The 15,402-nt window shown below is 42.6% G+C and overlaps 1 protein-coding gene across 4 annotated transcripts in view; it reads right to left on the bottom strand.

Moving 5' to 3' along the window:
• Positions 1-12,585: 12,585 nt before the first annotated feature.
• RBM45 (RNA binding motif protein 45) overlaps positions 12,586-15,402 on the bottom strand; it is a 102,297-nt gene continuing 99,480 nt past the window's right edge. The window contains exons 10-11 of one of the 4 annotated variants that reach the window (XR_004539488.1): positions 13,030-13,079; positions 12,586-12,839 (exon numbers count right to left, since the gene is read on the bottom strand). The gene's annotated coding sequence lies outside the window, so the exon portion shown is untranslated. Of the gene's footprint in view, positions 13,080-15,402 lie in introns of all 4 variants that reach the window. The other 3 variants (XR_004539489.1, XM_033944856.1, XM_033944857.1) reach the window with 3 other exon arrangements.

Genomic DNA, 15,402 nt, shown 5'->3' on the forward strand with positions numbered 1-15,402 from the left:
GCCAGCTATGCTATAAACTTTATAAAACACATTATTATATTTTCTTATAAAGCACATATTTTAACTGAACTCTCTGACATCCTCAGCCTTTCCATTCACAAAAATAGAAGGAAGAAAAGTTCCCATTTCCTGCTGTTTCATGTCCCCGGCCTATACAATATTTTTTTTCTGCAGACCCTTCAAAAGTCTGACCAAATCCTCGTTTCACTTGCATTATAAAGTACTGAGGTTGCCATCTCTCCCCAATCCCAGGTCCTAAAGTCTAAGACAGTAGCGCAAACTAATGCTGCCAGATTCAGGAAAAAAAATTTCGATTCGATTCAGCCTATTGAATTGGTTTTTCAATTCGATTTTCCTGCCCAGTTGGGTGATTTTTTTCAAAACTCCTGGTGGGTTTTATAGCTTTTTCACCCCCTTTGGCTTCTCCTAACCACACTGGCGCTGTGGTGTAAATAAAATAAAGAAACAAAAAGGACTTTTCCTCTCTCTGTTAAATCCTAGCTCACGTTTGCAGTCCAACACCAGCTCTGTCAGGATATACATTTCAAATCTGACATATTATAATCACAAAACAGAAAATAAAATTAATTTTTCTACCTTTTGTTGTCTGGTTATATTTCAAATCTTGTTGGTCCAAGGCTCTGGTTTTCTTCTGATAACTTGCTTGCCAGGGTCTCCTTCTTTCTTCTTTCTGCGTGCTAACCATCCATCTGCCAACTCTGTCCTCCCTTTCCATTTCCCTTCCCTCCCCAGGAAGTCTGGTATCTTTCCTTTTTTTCATCTCCCTCCACAGATCCACCTTTTCTTAACTACCCTTTCATCCGGCATCTCTCCCTCCTTCCCCACCACCCCAGAGTCCACCATCTCTCCCTTTCTTTTCCCAATTACCCTCCTATCCAGTATCTCTATCCCTCCTCCACACCATCCCTTGTGTCCAATTTCTCTCCCTTTCAGTTCCTTCCCTCCCTAAATCCCATGGTCCATCATTTCTCTCCCTCTCCTCTATTTTCAGACCCATTATTTCTTCATCCCCCCCCCCAAAGTTTGGCATATGCACGTCTCTTTGAACACCCCCTTCCCTCTGTGTACTTCTAAACCAGGGTCCCCCCCAAAGGCCTGTCCCCCCTTAAAGATCTGCCTGTCCCCCCTTGAAGGCCTGCACCCCCCTTGTAGGCATGTCCCACCCCCTTGAAGGCCTGTTCCTCCCCCTTGTAGGCCTGTCCCCCCACCTTGAAGACCTGCCTGCCTGTCCCCCCCTTGAAGGCCTGTCCCCCCCTTGAAGGTCTGCACCCCCCCGAAGGTCTGCACCCCCCCGAAGGCCTGTCCCCCCCTTGAAGGCCTGTCCCACCCCCTTGTAGGCCTGTCCCACCCTTGTAGGCCTGTCCCCCCCTTGAAGGCCTGTCCCCCCCCCTTGAAGGCCTGCACCCCCCCGAAGTCCTTAACCCCCCACTTGAAGGCCTGCCCCCCCCCTGAAGGCCTGTCCCACCCCCTTGTAGGCCTGCCCACCCCCTTGAAGGCCTGTCCCTCCCCTTGTAGGCCTGTCCCCCCACCTTGAAGACTTGCCTGCCTGTCCCCCCCTTGAAGGCCTGTCCCCCCCTTGAAGGTCTGCACCCCCCCCGAAGGTCTGCACCCCCCTGAAGGCCTGTCCCCCCCTTGAAGGCCTGTCCCACCCCCTTGTAGGCCTGTCCCCCCCTTGTAGGCCTGTCCCCCCCTTGAAGGCCTGCCTGCCTGTCCCCCCTTGAAGGCCTGTCCCCCCCTTGAAGGCCTGCACCCCCCCCGAAGTCCTGCACCCCCCCTGAAGGCCTGCACCCCCCCCCCGAAGGCCTGTCCCACCCCCTTGTAGGCCTGCCCACCCCCTTTTAGGCCTGTCCCCCCTTGAAGGCCTGCCTGCCCCCCCTTGAAGGCCTGTCCCTCCCCCTTGAAGGTCTGCACACCCCCCCGAAGGCCTGTCCCCCCCCTTGAAGGCCTGCCTGCCTGTCACCCCCCTCCCCCTTGAATGCCTGCCTGCCTGCCCACCCGCCCCACCCCGAAGGACTGCTCGCCCCCCTGGCCTCCCCGCACCACCTATGAAGCAGCACTACCTATGCTCCCGGCCTTGCCGTTCAGTCCCCACCACCACCACCACCCCCGAAGGACCGCTCGCCCCACTGACCTTCCTGCACCACCTATGAAGCAGCCCGCAGCAGAATCGCGACGTCAGCTATCCCTGCGCTGCTTCCTGCGCCGCGTTCCCGCCCCTCCTCTGACGTCAGAGGAGGGGCGGGACCGCGGCGCAGGAAGCAGTGCCCAAGCAGCTTAGGGATAGCTGACCTCGCGATCCTGCTGCTTGCTGCTTCACAGGTGGTGCAGGAAGGTCAGTGGGGCGAGCGGTCCTTCGGGGGTGTGGGGGGACTGAACGGCAAGGCCGGGAGCACCCCTTCAGGGCTGGCACCCGGGGCGGACCGCCCCTCCCGCCCCCCCCCTTGGTACGCCACTGAATCCACCCTAGGGTACTAAAAGAACTAAGAAATGAGATAGCGGAAATACTCCAACGAGTTTGCAACCTATCCTTGAAAACTGGAGAGATACCGGAGGACTGGAAGATAGCAAATGTTACACCTATCTTTAAAAAGGGGTCAAGAGGAGACCCGGGAAACTATAGGCCGGTAAGTTTGACATCGGTTCCAGGCAAGATGGTAGAAGCACTGATAAAGGACAGCATCTGTGAGCACATCGAAAAAAATGGGCTGATGAAAGCGAGCCAACATGGCTTCTGCAAGGGAAGATCGTGCCAAACAAACTTACTGCACTTCTTCGAGGGGGTAAACAGCCATTTGGACAAAGGGGAACCTGTAGACATCATCTACCTTGACTTCCAAAAGGCCTTTGACAAGGTACCCCATGAGCGGTTACTTAGGAAGCTGTGGAACCACGGGGTGGAAGGGGACGTACACAGATGGGTCAAACACTGGTTGGCAGGCAGGAAACAGAGGGTTGGAGTGAAGGGTCACTACTCGGGCTGGAGAAAAGTCACGAGTGGAGTTCCGCAGGGTTCTGTACTTGGACCGCTGCTGTTCAATGTATTTATTAATGACCTGGAAACGGGGACGAAATGTGAAGTTATAAAATTTGCGGATGACACTAAACTCTGTAGAAGGGTCAGAACTACGGAAGAGTGTGAGGCCCTACAAAGAGACCTAAGCAAACTGGAGGAGTGGGCAAATAAATGGCAGATGAAATTCAATGTAGGGAAATGCAAGGTCATGCATATAGGGAGAAAGAACCCGATGTTCAGCTACCAAATGGGGGGATTAGTATTAGAGGGAAGTAACCTTGAAAGAGATTTGGGTGTACTGGTGGATACAACAATGAAGTCAACGGCGCAATGCGCAGCAGCCGCGAAGAAGGCGAACAGAATGTTGGGTATTATTAAAAATGGTATTAAGACCAGAACGAAAGAAGTCATCCTGCCGTTGTATCGGGCAATGGTGCGCCCGCACCTGGAGTACTGTGTTCAATATTGGTCACCGCATCTTAAGAAGGATATGGCAATACTTGAGAGGGTCCAGAGGAGAGCGACACGAATGATTAAGGGCATGGAAAACCTTTCATACACTGAAAGATTGGAGAAGCTGGAGCTCTTCTCCCTGGAAAAGCGGAGACTCAGAGGAGACATGATAGAGACCTACAAGATCATGAAGGGCATAGAGAAAGTGGAGAGAGACAGATTCTTCAAACTTTCAAAACATAAAAGAACAAGAGGGCATTCGGAAAAATTAGAAGGGGATAGATTCAAAACAAATGCTAGGAAGTTTTTCTTTACTCAGCGGGTGGTGGACACCTGGAATGCGCTTCCAGAGGATGTAATAGGGCAGAGTACGGTACTGGGGTTTAAGAAAGGATTGGACAATTTCCTGTTGGAAAAGGGGATAGAGGGGTATAGATAGAGGATTATTACGCAGGTTCTGGACCTGTTGGGCCGCCGCGTGAGCGGACTGCTGGGCACGATGGACCTCAGGTCTGACCCGGCAGAGGCATTGCTTATGTGCTTATATGTGCTTATGTCTCACACAGGGTAACTTATAAAATCGCCCTTCTGACATGCAAAACAATGCAGACCAATACACCAGCATTCATAGATAGACTTTTGATCTCATACGACCCTCCAAGATCTTTAAGATCTATCTCTCAATATAACCTTAACATTCCTTCTTTAAAAATTATTGGCACACGTCGCACCTCCACTTTTTCTGTAACAGCCCCTATGATCTGGAATGCTCTTCCTTTATACCTAAAAATGGATAAAAACTTAAAAAATTTTAAAAGCAACTTAAAGTGCTTTCTTTTTAAAGATGCTTTTAACTGAACTATTGTATTTTAGTTATCAATTTTTACGTGTTCTTTTTTATACTGTTCCCCAGTCCCTTTTGTGTTTTCCTTATATGTTCCTCACATTTTCTATTTCAATTGTATTTCTCCCCCTTTCCCACTTGTGTCCATGGACTATGGGTCAATATTTACCTAGTTTGTACGGTTGTTAGTCTTGCAGTTTTTATAGGAAAGTATATTTAATTGTTATATTTTGTTTAAATGTTATTTTTTACCTTGCACAACGCTTTGTAGAATCGAAAAAGCGTTTAATCAATAACTGAATAAACAATAGGCAGGTAGGAATCGGATCAGAGGAACAGGTGGTAGGTTTAGAGGAGGAGAGAAGGTGAGTAGTTTCCTCTTCCGTAACTTCAGAAAAGGAAGAAAGGGTTGTTAAAGGGAGGTTGACAGAGTGGACAATTGGAAGGGGTGGTGAGGGAGGCGACATTGTTGAGAATTCAAGGTGGATCTTGTGAATCTTGTCGCAGAAGAACTCTAAACTAAACCTTAAGTTTGTATACCGCATCATCTCCACAGAAGTAGAGCTCGGCACGGTTTACAGGAATTGATATAGAAAGGAACTCCAAAGAAAAGTAGAAGAACTTGGTACAGAAAAGTTTAGAGAGACTTAGTATATCGAAGAGGGAGAGGTCGTTACATTTTAGAGAAAAGCCATGTTTTTAAATGTTTTCGGAAGAGTTGGAGGGAGGTCAGACTCCGAAGTGGGATAGTAAAGCTGTTCCAGAGTTCGGTGATCCTGAAGAAGAGGGATGTCCCTAATTTTCCTGCATGGGATATGCCTTTTAAAGAGGGGAAGGATAGTTTGAATTTTTGGTTAGTTCTGGTGGTGTTGGGATTCGAGGAGTTCCAAGATAGTGAAAAAAGGGGAGGAATGATGCCGTGTAGAGACTTGAAGGTTAGGCAGGCGCATTTGTAGTGAACTCTAAGGATTACTGGGAGCCAGTGAAGCTTAGACAGAAGCGGGGAGATGTGGTCGAATTTGCTTTTTGCAAAGATTAGTTTAGCCGCGGTGTTCTGAATCCGCTGGAGTCTAAGAAGGCTTTTCTTTGTTAGGCTTAGGTAGATGGAGTTACAGTAATCGAGTCTGGAAAGAATGATGGATTGAACGAGGACAGCAAAGTGTTGTTGATGGAAGCAGGATCTCACTTTCCTTAACATGTGAAGATTGAAAAAGCATTGTCTGGGGGAGAGTGAAGAGGGGATAGGAGGCGGGGGCACTTTTGAGTAGAGAGTTGAGCGTGGTAAAGAGACAGCATGGGTTGGCACTAAGAGTTAGTTGTAATGTTTTTCACGAATGGAAGAATGAAACTTGGGTGCAAGTGTGTAAGTGTGCATGAGTGAATCTGGAATATTAGGAACATAAGGACATAAGAATTGCCATCTCCGGATCAGACCCTGGGTCCATCAAGTCCAGTGATCTGCACACACGGAGGCCCCGCCAGGTGTACCCTGGCATAGTTTTAGTCCCCATATCACTGTATGCTTCTCAAGGGAGATGTGCATCTAATTTACCCTTACCTGTATCACTCTATGCCACTCTTAAGGAGATGTGCATCTAGTTTACCCTTAAATCCTAGAACGGTGGATTCTGCAATTACTTCCTCTTGGAGAGCATTCCAGGTGTCCACCACTCGCTGAGTTTAACAGAACTTCCTGATATTCGTCCTGGACCTGTCCCCCCCTTAGCTTCAGTCTTCTCTGTGTCACATTGGACATTGTAAATAACTGCTTTCCCTGCTCCATTTTGTCGAATCTTTTCAGTATTTTGAAAGTCTCGATCAGATCCCCTCGCAGTCTCCTCTTCTCAAGGGAGAGCAACCCCAGTCTCCTAAGTCGCTCCTCGTAGTCCAGGTTCTCCATACCTTTCACTAGCTTCGTTGCTCGTCTCTGCACCCTCTTTAGCAGTTTTATATCCTTCTTTAGGTATGGAGACCAATGCTGGACACAGTATTCCAGGTGCGGTCTAACCATTGCTCTGTAGAGCAGTATTATAACTTTCTCTGATCTACTCTTAATTCCCTTCTTTATCATGCCTAGCATTCTATTTGCTTTCTTCGCCACCGCCGCACATTGCGCCAACAGTTTCAGGGTCCTATCTATCAGTACACCCAGGTCCTTTTCCTGTTCGGTCTTTCCCAGAGTTACACCTGACATACTTTACATGTGATCTTTATTTTTTCTGCCTAAATGCATCACTTTGCATTTTTCCACATTAAAATTCATCTGCCATTTATCTGCCCACTTCTCCAACTGATTCAAGTCGCTCTGGAGTTCCTCGCTGTCCTTCTGCGATCTGATTGCCCGGCATAGCTTTGTGTCATCTGCAAACTTGATGATTTCACTGGATGTTCCTTCTTCCAGGTCATTTATGAAAATGTTAAATAAGATGGGTCCAAGTACCGAACCCTGGGGTACACCGCTAGTCACTTTTTCCCATTCTGACAACTTCCCATTTATGCCCACTCTGTTTTATGTTCTCTAGCCATTTGCCTATCCATCTTAGTATATCTCCCTCTATTCCATGGCCTTGTAATTTCCTGAGAAGTCTTACATGTGGAACCTTGTCGAACACTTTCTGAAAGTCCAAGTATATTTAAAAACAGAAAAGATGAGAATATGTATAACTTTTAAACTGCTATGTGAGAGATACTAATTACCAGAGACTTCTTTGATCTATTTGACCTTTTAGATTTCTCTCTGTTTATCTTTACTGGTAGCCTCTGGCTTTTATTTTCTTTTGGACCATTTGTCCTAGCAGTTATCTATGGAATGCTAAAGGTTGTAAAATTTACTCTTTCTGACCAATCCTGCCAGTGTGTTTGATCTTAATTTTATATAATACAGTATTAGGTTATTCCTTTTTCACAATAATTAAGCATAAGTAGAATACGTTTAAGATGAACTGTGAACCTTTTGAACCTGGATCTCTCAGTTGCATTCCAGGAAAACAAAGAAGAAATGTAAGGAGTCTCTTTAGATTAGATTGCTTTGTTAAACCTGGGAGAAATGTAAATTGCAGGGAAAACTTGTGAAGTCTGAAGAGATTAGCTTGGGTAAGTGTAAACTGTCAGCTGCTTTTTCTGGAGAGAATTATCTTGGTCAGAAAGAGCTTTTTGAGTAAGTCTTTAAAACTGTAAAAAGGGTAAAATTATTGTCTATCTACAATAATGCATATTTCCTGGCCTTAAGTAAATTGTCAGCTTTATTACACTAAGACAAGAAGTCTTCCTTTTAAGAATATATATCATCATAGGGTTTTATGTTTATTTATTTGTAGTATTTATATACCACTTATAGTCTAAGTGGTTTACATTCAGGTACTCAAGCATTTTCCCTCTCTGGCCTGGCAGGCTCACAATCTATCTAATGTACCTGGGGTAATGGGGGATTAGGCGACTTGTCTAGGGTCACGAGGAGCAGCATGGGATTTGAACCCACAACCTCAGGGTGCTGAGGCTGTAGCTCTAACCACTATGCCACACACTCCTAAATACATATTTGGAATATTTTAGAAATTGTTGTAATGGAAATATATATTTAACTTGTATACTTTGTAAAACTCTTCTTTAAGCCTGTTATCTATAATAGCTTAAGGAATTTTCTTTGTCTGAAATAGTCCCCACCTTCTAAGTTAACATGTTGGAAAGGGAGGTAATGTGCCGCCAGTCATTATAATAGTATATAAGCAACTACGCTGCCCTGTTTCAGTGGAGATCGTTCTCCACATGCATAGACAACTTGGTCTCGTGCGTAATAAATTCTTCCACACAGAGAAATAATAATTACGGGGTTATGGTTTATGGAAATATGTAATGCATATAATTAACTGACATTCTAATTCTAATCTCAAGTTCAATTTGATATGAATTGAATAAATAATATTTTTATGAAAATACCAATTTCTGTTTGTGTTATTGGCATAAGGTACCCTATATGTTGGGCTGCAATACAGTAAGCGTGCTCAAGGACTGAGATTGTTAGGCAAAGATACACACGAGAATGGAGTAGATACCACACTGTTCACGGAAGAAAGTGTTTATGAACTTGAAAAACTGAGAGTGAACAAAGCGATGGGAGCATATGTGATCCATCCCAGGATATTGAGGGAGCTCAGAGAGGTTCTGGCAGGTCATATTAAAGATTTATTCAACAAGTCTCTAGAGATGGGGTGGTTCCAGGGGATTGGAGATGAGCGGATGTGGTGCCAATTCACAAAAGTGGTCGCAGAGATGAAGTGGAAAATTTCAGACTGGTAAGCCTCACTTCGGTTATTGGAAAAATAATGGAAATGTTGCTAAAAGAAAGGATAGTGAAATTAGGATCCGAGGCAACATGACTTTACTAAAGGTAAATCGTGCCAAAAGAATCTGATTGAATTTTTTGACTGGGTAACCAGAGAACTGGGCCAAGGACAGATGCTAGATCTACTTTACTTAGATTTCAGCAAAGCCTTTGACACGGTTCCTCATAGGAGGCTCTTGAAATTTGATGGGCTGAAGTTAGGACCAAAAGTTATGAGCTGGATTAGAAACTGGTGGATGGACAGATGCCAGAGGGTAGTGGTTAATGGAATTTGCTTGGAGGAAGGAAAGGTAAGTAGTGGAGTCCCTCAGGGATTGGTGCTGGGGCCAATCCATTTCAATGTGTTTGTGAGTGACACTGCTGAAGGGTTAGAAGTAAAGGTTTGCCTCTTTGCGGATGATACCAAGATTTGTAACAGAGCAGACACTGAGGAGGGAGTGGAAAATATGAAAAAGGATCTGTAAAAGTTAGAGGAATGGTCTAATATCTGGCAACTAAAATTCAATGCAAAGAAGTGCAGAGTAATGCATTTGGCGAGTAGAAATCGGAAGGAGCCATATGTGCTGGCAGGCGAGAGGCTGATATGCCTGGATGGGGAGATTGACCTAGGGGTGATAGTGACTGAAGATCTAAAGGCAAAGAGACAGTGTAACAAGGCAGTGGCTGTTGCCAGAAGGATGCTGAACTTTATAGAAAGAGGCGTAGCCAGTAGAAGAAAGAAGGTGTTGATGACCCTGTACAGGTCATTGGAGAGGCCACCCTTGGAGTATAGTGTTCAATTTTGGAGACCGTAACTGGCAAAGGATATAAGAAAACTTGAAGCGGTCCAGAGGAAGGTGACAAAAATGGTAGGAGGTCTGCGCCAAAAGACATATGATAAGAGACTGGTAGCCCTGAATATGTATACCCTAGAGCAGGGGTATGCAATTCCGGTCCTCAAGAATCAGAGCCAGGTCAGGTTGTCAGGATATCCACAAAAAATAGGCATGAGCTATATTTGCATCTCAAGGAGAAGTGCATGCAAATCCATCTCATACATATTCATTGTGGATATCCTGAAAACCTGACCTGGCTCCGGCTCTCAAGGACAGGGGAGGTATTGACGTAGAACAAAATGGTAAAACCAGAGGGCATAATCTGAGGTTGAGGGGTGGTAGACTCAAGAGTAATGTTAGGAAATTCTTCTTTACAGAGAGGGTGCTTGATGCCTGGAAGGCTTTCCCGAGAGAGGTGGTGGAGAGGAAAAGGGTGAGAATTCAAAAAAGCGTGGGATGAACACAGAGGATCTCTAATCAGAAAATAATGGCATATAATAAAAAACTAAGGCTAGTACAGAGCAGACTTGCATGGTCTGTGTCACGTATATGGCCATTCAGTTAAGGATGGGCTGGGATGGTTTAGATGAGCTATAGTGAGCTTCGATGGAGACTCCAGTAGCTGCACAATACCAGCAGAGCTCTGGGTTTTTGGCCCAGAAATATCTAAGAAAAAGAACAATTTAAATTAAATCATTAAATTAAAGAGAGCGTATGTTTGGGCAGACTGGATGGACCATTCAGGTCTTTATCTCCCGTCATTTACTATGTTACCATATTACCTGATTACTATTCAATGTATTGTAAACCACTTTGGGTGAATCTCTTCATGAAAAGGTGGTTAATAGTAGTAATGAATTCCAACAAATAAATAATGGGATTTTCTCTAGAACTCAAGAGTAAGGAAACTAGAGACTTTGGCTGGTTGTTGTCTACTATTAAGCATCTTTAAACTAAATATATAACTTATTTAAATAGCAAAGAAACATTGCTACTATCCAGATAAATTTTGTGACCCACCCTCACTCCATCTCTTCACTATCTGTTATGTGTAATCTTATATATCTTATATAACTAATAAAGTGAATTTAAATAATAAACAATGTTTAAAAATCATTAAAAATGATTTTAAGAGTGCTCAGTGTGATATCTTATTCAAAACCAGCAGATTGTGAGAATAAAGATATAAGATCTTTACATCATTGCACTCACCTCCCTACCAGCCCTAAACATCTTGTTGAATATAAACTGTTCAAGCAAACTTATAATAAAAGATATATATAAATGAGTACTTAGCTGAATTCACAAGATGTCGATTTGATTGAAAGATATTGTAAAGTTCACCACTCATAAATGAGTTTACTCAAAGAGTATTGTCTTTAAGGGCTGCTCGTTGATGTTAACTTATTTAGTGCAATGAATTATTCCATATTGTTGTTATAGCTGGTTAGGAAATAATGTTGAATAAAGTGAGTCTCCACAACAACCACAAAAACCAAAATAAAAATCAACGTGTAGCTAAAACATCTTAGTCTGAAAGCTAAAGCAAAGTGTCCAACATTTCCTCATTTCCTGTTGGACACTTTGCTTTAGCTTTCAGACTAAGATGTTTTAGCTACACGTTGATTTTTATTTTGGTTTTTGTGGTTGTTGTGGAGACTCACTTTATTCAACATTATTTCCTAACCAGCTATAACAACAATATGGAATAATTCATTGCACTAAATAAGTTAACATCAACGAGCAGCCCTTAAAGACAATACTCTTTGAGTAAACTCATTTAAGAGTGGTGAACTTTACAATATCTTTCAATCAAATCGACATCTTGTGAATTCAGCTAAGTACTCATTTATATATATCTTTTATTATAAGTTTGCTTGAACAGTTTATATTCAACAAGATGTTTAGGGCTGGTAGGGAGGCGAGTGCAATGATGTAAAGATCTTATATCTTTATTCTCACAATCTGCTGGTTTTGAATAAGATATCACACTGAGCACTCTTAAAATCATTTTTAATGATTTTTAAACATTGTTTATTATTTAAATTCACTTTATTAGTTATATTGTTTAATTTGTGAATTGAGTTTAAAGATTTTTCTCCAATCTATTTAGATTTTAATCTTATATATCACCAAATCCTCACTATTTAGCATTGTTGGCAGGTTACAATCTGGAAGTATCAAGCCATCCATCCATATGTTTGGCCAACTACTGTTCATAGACCCAAAATTAGGTGCAAAACCCAGCTTGGTGACTAATATAATGATTTAATTATTAGAGTTAACAATTATTTAATTGGGACTAATGATTTGGGCAGATTTGGCTGTACACAACTCTTAACAATGGGCACCTAAATTGGATCATGTGCAATTCAAAAGGGGGTGTGGCCATCTTGTGTGCAAGGATTTACACCACATTTCAGCTGTGATAAGTCCTCATGTCCAAAGTTGAGTGTGGAATTTGGAGTTCAACGCTATTCTATAAACAGCGCTCATCTAGAGCACCTCTATAAATTGGCATTATTTATTTATTCAATTTTCTATACTGTTCTCCCAGGAGAGCTCAGAACAGTTTACACAAATTTATTCAGGTTCTCAAGTGTTTTTTCTTGTCTGTTCCGGCGGGCTCACAATCTGTCTCATATACCTGGGGCAATGGGGGGATTAAGTGACTTGCCCAGGGTCACAAGGAGCAGCGTGGGTTTGAACCCACAACTCTAGGGTGCTGAGACTGTAGTTTTAACCACTGCACCACACTTTCCCCATTGAATGTCCAATTTTAACAGTGCCTAATTTTCAGTGCTATTTATAGAATTTCCCCCTTAGTGACTGAACATCTACAGACAGTGGAGTTATACATTCACTGATAACTGATGGAACAAATGTTTGAATACTGGTCCCACTACTTTTAAAACCAGCCCATTATCTTTTATCATCCTCTATAGATTATTTCTTTCAACTATCCTTTTTGCTTCTTCATTTTTCACACTATCATTGTTCTCCACGAGTTGAAATCTACCTGCTCTGACTACCTGATGCCCTTATCAAAACAGAACAGGAACAGGCACAAATGGCAACAAAATTAAAACAGGAAAAATGTTTATTTCTTGGCTATAGAGCACAAATCAGAACCAAATTATGGCAAAAATTTGTACAATAAAAAGTTACATGTCTTAACTTTTCTCTCAAAACTAGGAGTATTTTTTTTTTCTTTTATACTTCAAAACGACAAGATTTTCAACATACTTTACTAGCAAAATTTATAAAAAGCTGTCACTGTCCTCAAGGAACCGTGTCCTGTCACGTTTTCAGTCAGTCAGCTGAGGGTCATGTCATTATTTAGTCTCTATTCTGTAGAAAGAACACAACACAAGTATGAAAATAATCACCTGAAAGGTAAAGCATCAAACCTTTTATTAAAAATATGCAGGCAGCCATTTTCATTGTTTTGTTTGTGCACAAGCAGAGTGCAAACCCAAACAATGAGGATTTGCTTTGAGTATTATCAAAATTAAATATTTTTCACCTGCGGGACAAATACCTGATCAAGTCCCATGGAAACTGGAGACCGGAAGTCATGCTAGCAGGCTTCTAAACGTCCCAAGAGAAAAGGCGAGAGAAGTCTCAAGAATTAAATTCTTGTCCCAAAAAAAGGTTTGCAGTATAAAATCTTTCTAAGTCACAGTAAAAACAGGAATGTTGCAAGTTTGCATGGACACTGTTGCTCCATTACCACATGGGTTTTAGAGAGCACCTGCATAATCTTGCATACAGTGGGACAATTGTAAAGGAATTAATGAAGACACATACAAATACAAAATATATTTAATGTTCACTAATTATATGGGGCAGTCCATCTGGTTAGAACCCACAGGGAGTAATGTACTCTTGGGTTATCATTAACGATAGCATAAAGAGAGAAACAACAGCAGTGATGATAACCTCTATCTTCTAGGTAAGTGAATATACCATTTTTTTCTGCTGTATTCTATCAGGACTACCAAAGTTGATGTGATAAAAATAAACTTGTGCAGCGTGCTTGTTGCAGTACTTAGAAAGTACAAATGGTTGGTAGTTATACTTACCCTGATATCAATAGGGTCACATTTTTAAGCGATTGCGATCTCAATTTCTTAAAGCAGCAGTCTTAACCACATCCCAAAAATATTAACACACCTGTTTCTTGGCACTGTTTCCCTGTTTTGACTACAGTATTTCTAAGTTCTGTCTTTGTATGTATCCTAATGTATCTCAACTCTTTTATATAATGTTTGTGAATGGAAACTCCAATATGAGTCACACCTGATTTGAAACCTTGCAGTATATCAGTATAGCTGACAGGAGTGGGCAACCTTGGTCCTTGATGGCCACAATCTAGTCGGGTTTTCAGGATTTCCCCAATGAATATGAATGAGATTTATTTGCATGCACTGCCTCGATTGTAGGCAAATAGATCTCAAGCATATTCATTAGGGAAAACCTGACTGGATTGTGGCCCTCGTTGCCTACCTGGTATAGCAGCATTAAATTCATTACCATCATAAAGAGGATCATGGCTGCACAACTTGAGGTTTTCAGAACCTTCTAGCTCATTTTGACATTTAAAAAAATGGAACAAATAAGGCTATTTTAATTTTAGTTAACATGCTTAAAACTAGCTAAAAAAATACATTTTGGCAAAGCAGTTATATTTTACAAGAGTTGCAGATGATACGAAGCAATTCAGAGTAGTGAAGACATAGAAGGATTGTGAAGACCTGCAACAGGACATAAACATGCTCAAGAAATGGGCCGAGACATGGCAAATGAGATTTAACGTGGATAAGTGTAAGGTGACGCATGTTGGTAACAAAAATCTTATACAGGATGTCTGGGGCGATACTTGGAGAGACCCCCCAGGAAAGAAACTTGGGAGTACTGGTCAACAAGTCGATGAAACCATCCGCACAATGTGCAGCAGCGGCGAAGAAAGTGAACAAAATGCTAGAAATGATTAAGGGGATCATGAACATATTGGAGATTATCATGCCTCTGTATCGGGCCATAGTACACCCTCACCTGGAATACTGCATCCAGCACTGGTCGCCGTACATGAAGAAGGACACAGTATTACTCGAAAGGGTCCAGAGAAGTGCGACTAAAATGGTTAAGGGGCTGGAGGAGTTGCCGTACAGCAAGAGATTAGAGAAACTAGGCCTCTTCTCCCTCGAAATAGACTGAGAGGGGACATGCTAGAAACATTCAAGATACTGAAGGTAATAGACTTAGTAGATAAAGACAGGTTGTTCACCCTCTCCAAGATAGGAAGAACAAGAGGGCATTCTCTAAAGTTAAAAGGGGATAGATTCCGTATAAACATAAGGAAGTTCTTCTTTATCCAGAGTGGTGGAAAACTGGAACGCTCTTCTGGAGGTTGTTATAGGGGAAAATACCCTCCAGGGATTCAAGATAAGGTTGGACAAATTCCTGCTGAACCGGAACGTACGCAGGTAGGGTTGATCTCAATTAGGGCTCTGGTCTTTGACCTGGGGGTCGCCATGGGAGCGGACTGCTGGGCGTGATGGACCACTGGTCTGACCCAGCAGTGGCAATTCTTATCTTGCTCACTGGTTCACAAACTGAGTGATGAGATTTTTAATCTGAGTTGAAACCTAATATTTTCTTACTGTTGTGGTGGCTTCAATGGGTGGTGAGGAGCTACAGTGAAGTTTAAAGAATTTCAAAAGTAATTACTAAGATTTAACTCTGAAACACATACTGGTTTTATGCATTTCTGAAAATAGCACCATGCACTGGTATGGTTAAATTGTCTCTGCCATCATCTGTCAACAGCAAAATGAAAACCACCTTGCCTAGAGGGTAGTAGGCCAGCTTTGTTCCACAAAACTTTCTTGAATGAATTTTCCCTGATAAC

This window comes from Geotrypetes seraphini, chromosome 5 (genome assembly GCF_902459505.1).
Source record: "Geotrypetes seraphini chromosome 5, aGeoSer1.1, whole genome shotgun sequence".
Lineage (NCBI taxonomy): Eukaryota > Metazoa > Chordata > Amphibia > Gymnophiona > Dermophiidae > Geotrypetes > Geotrypetes seraphini.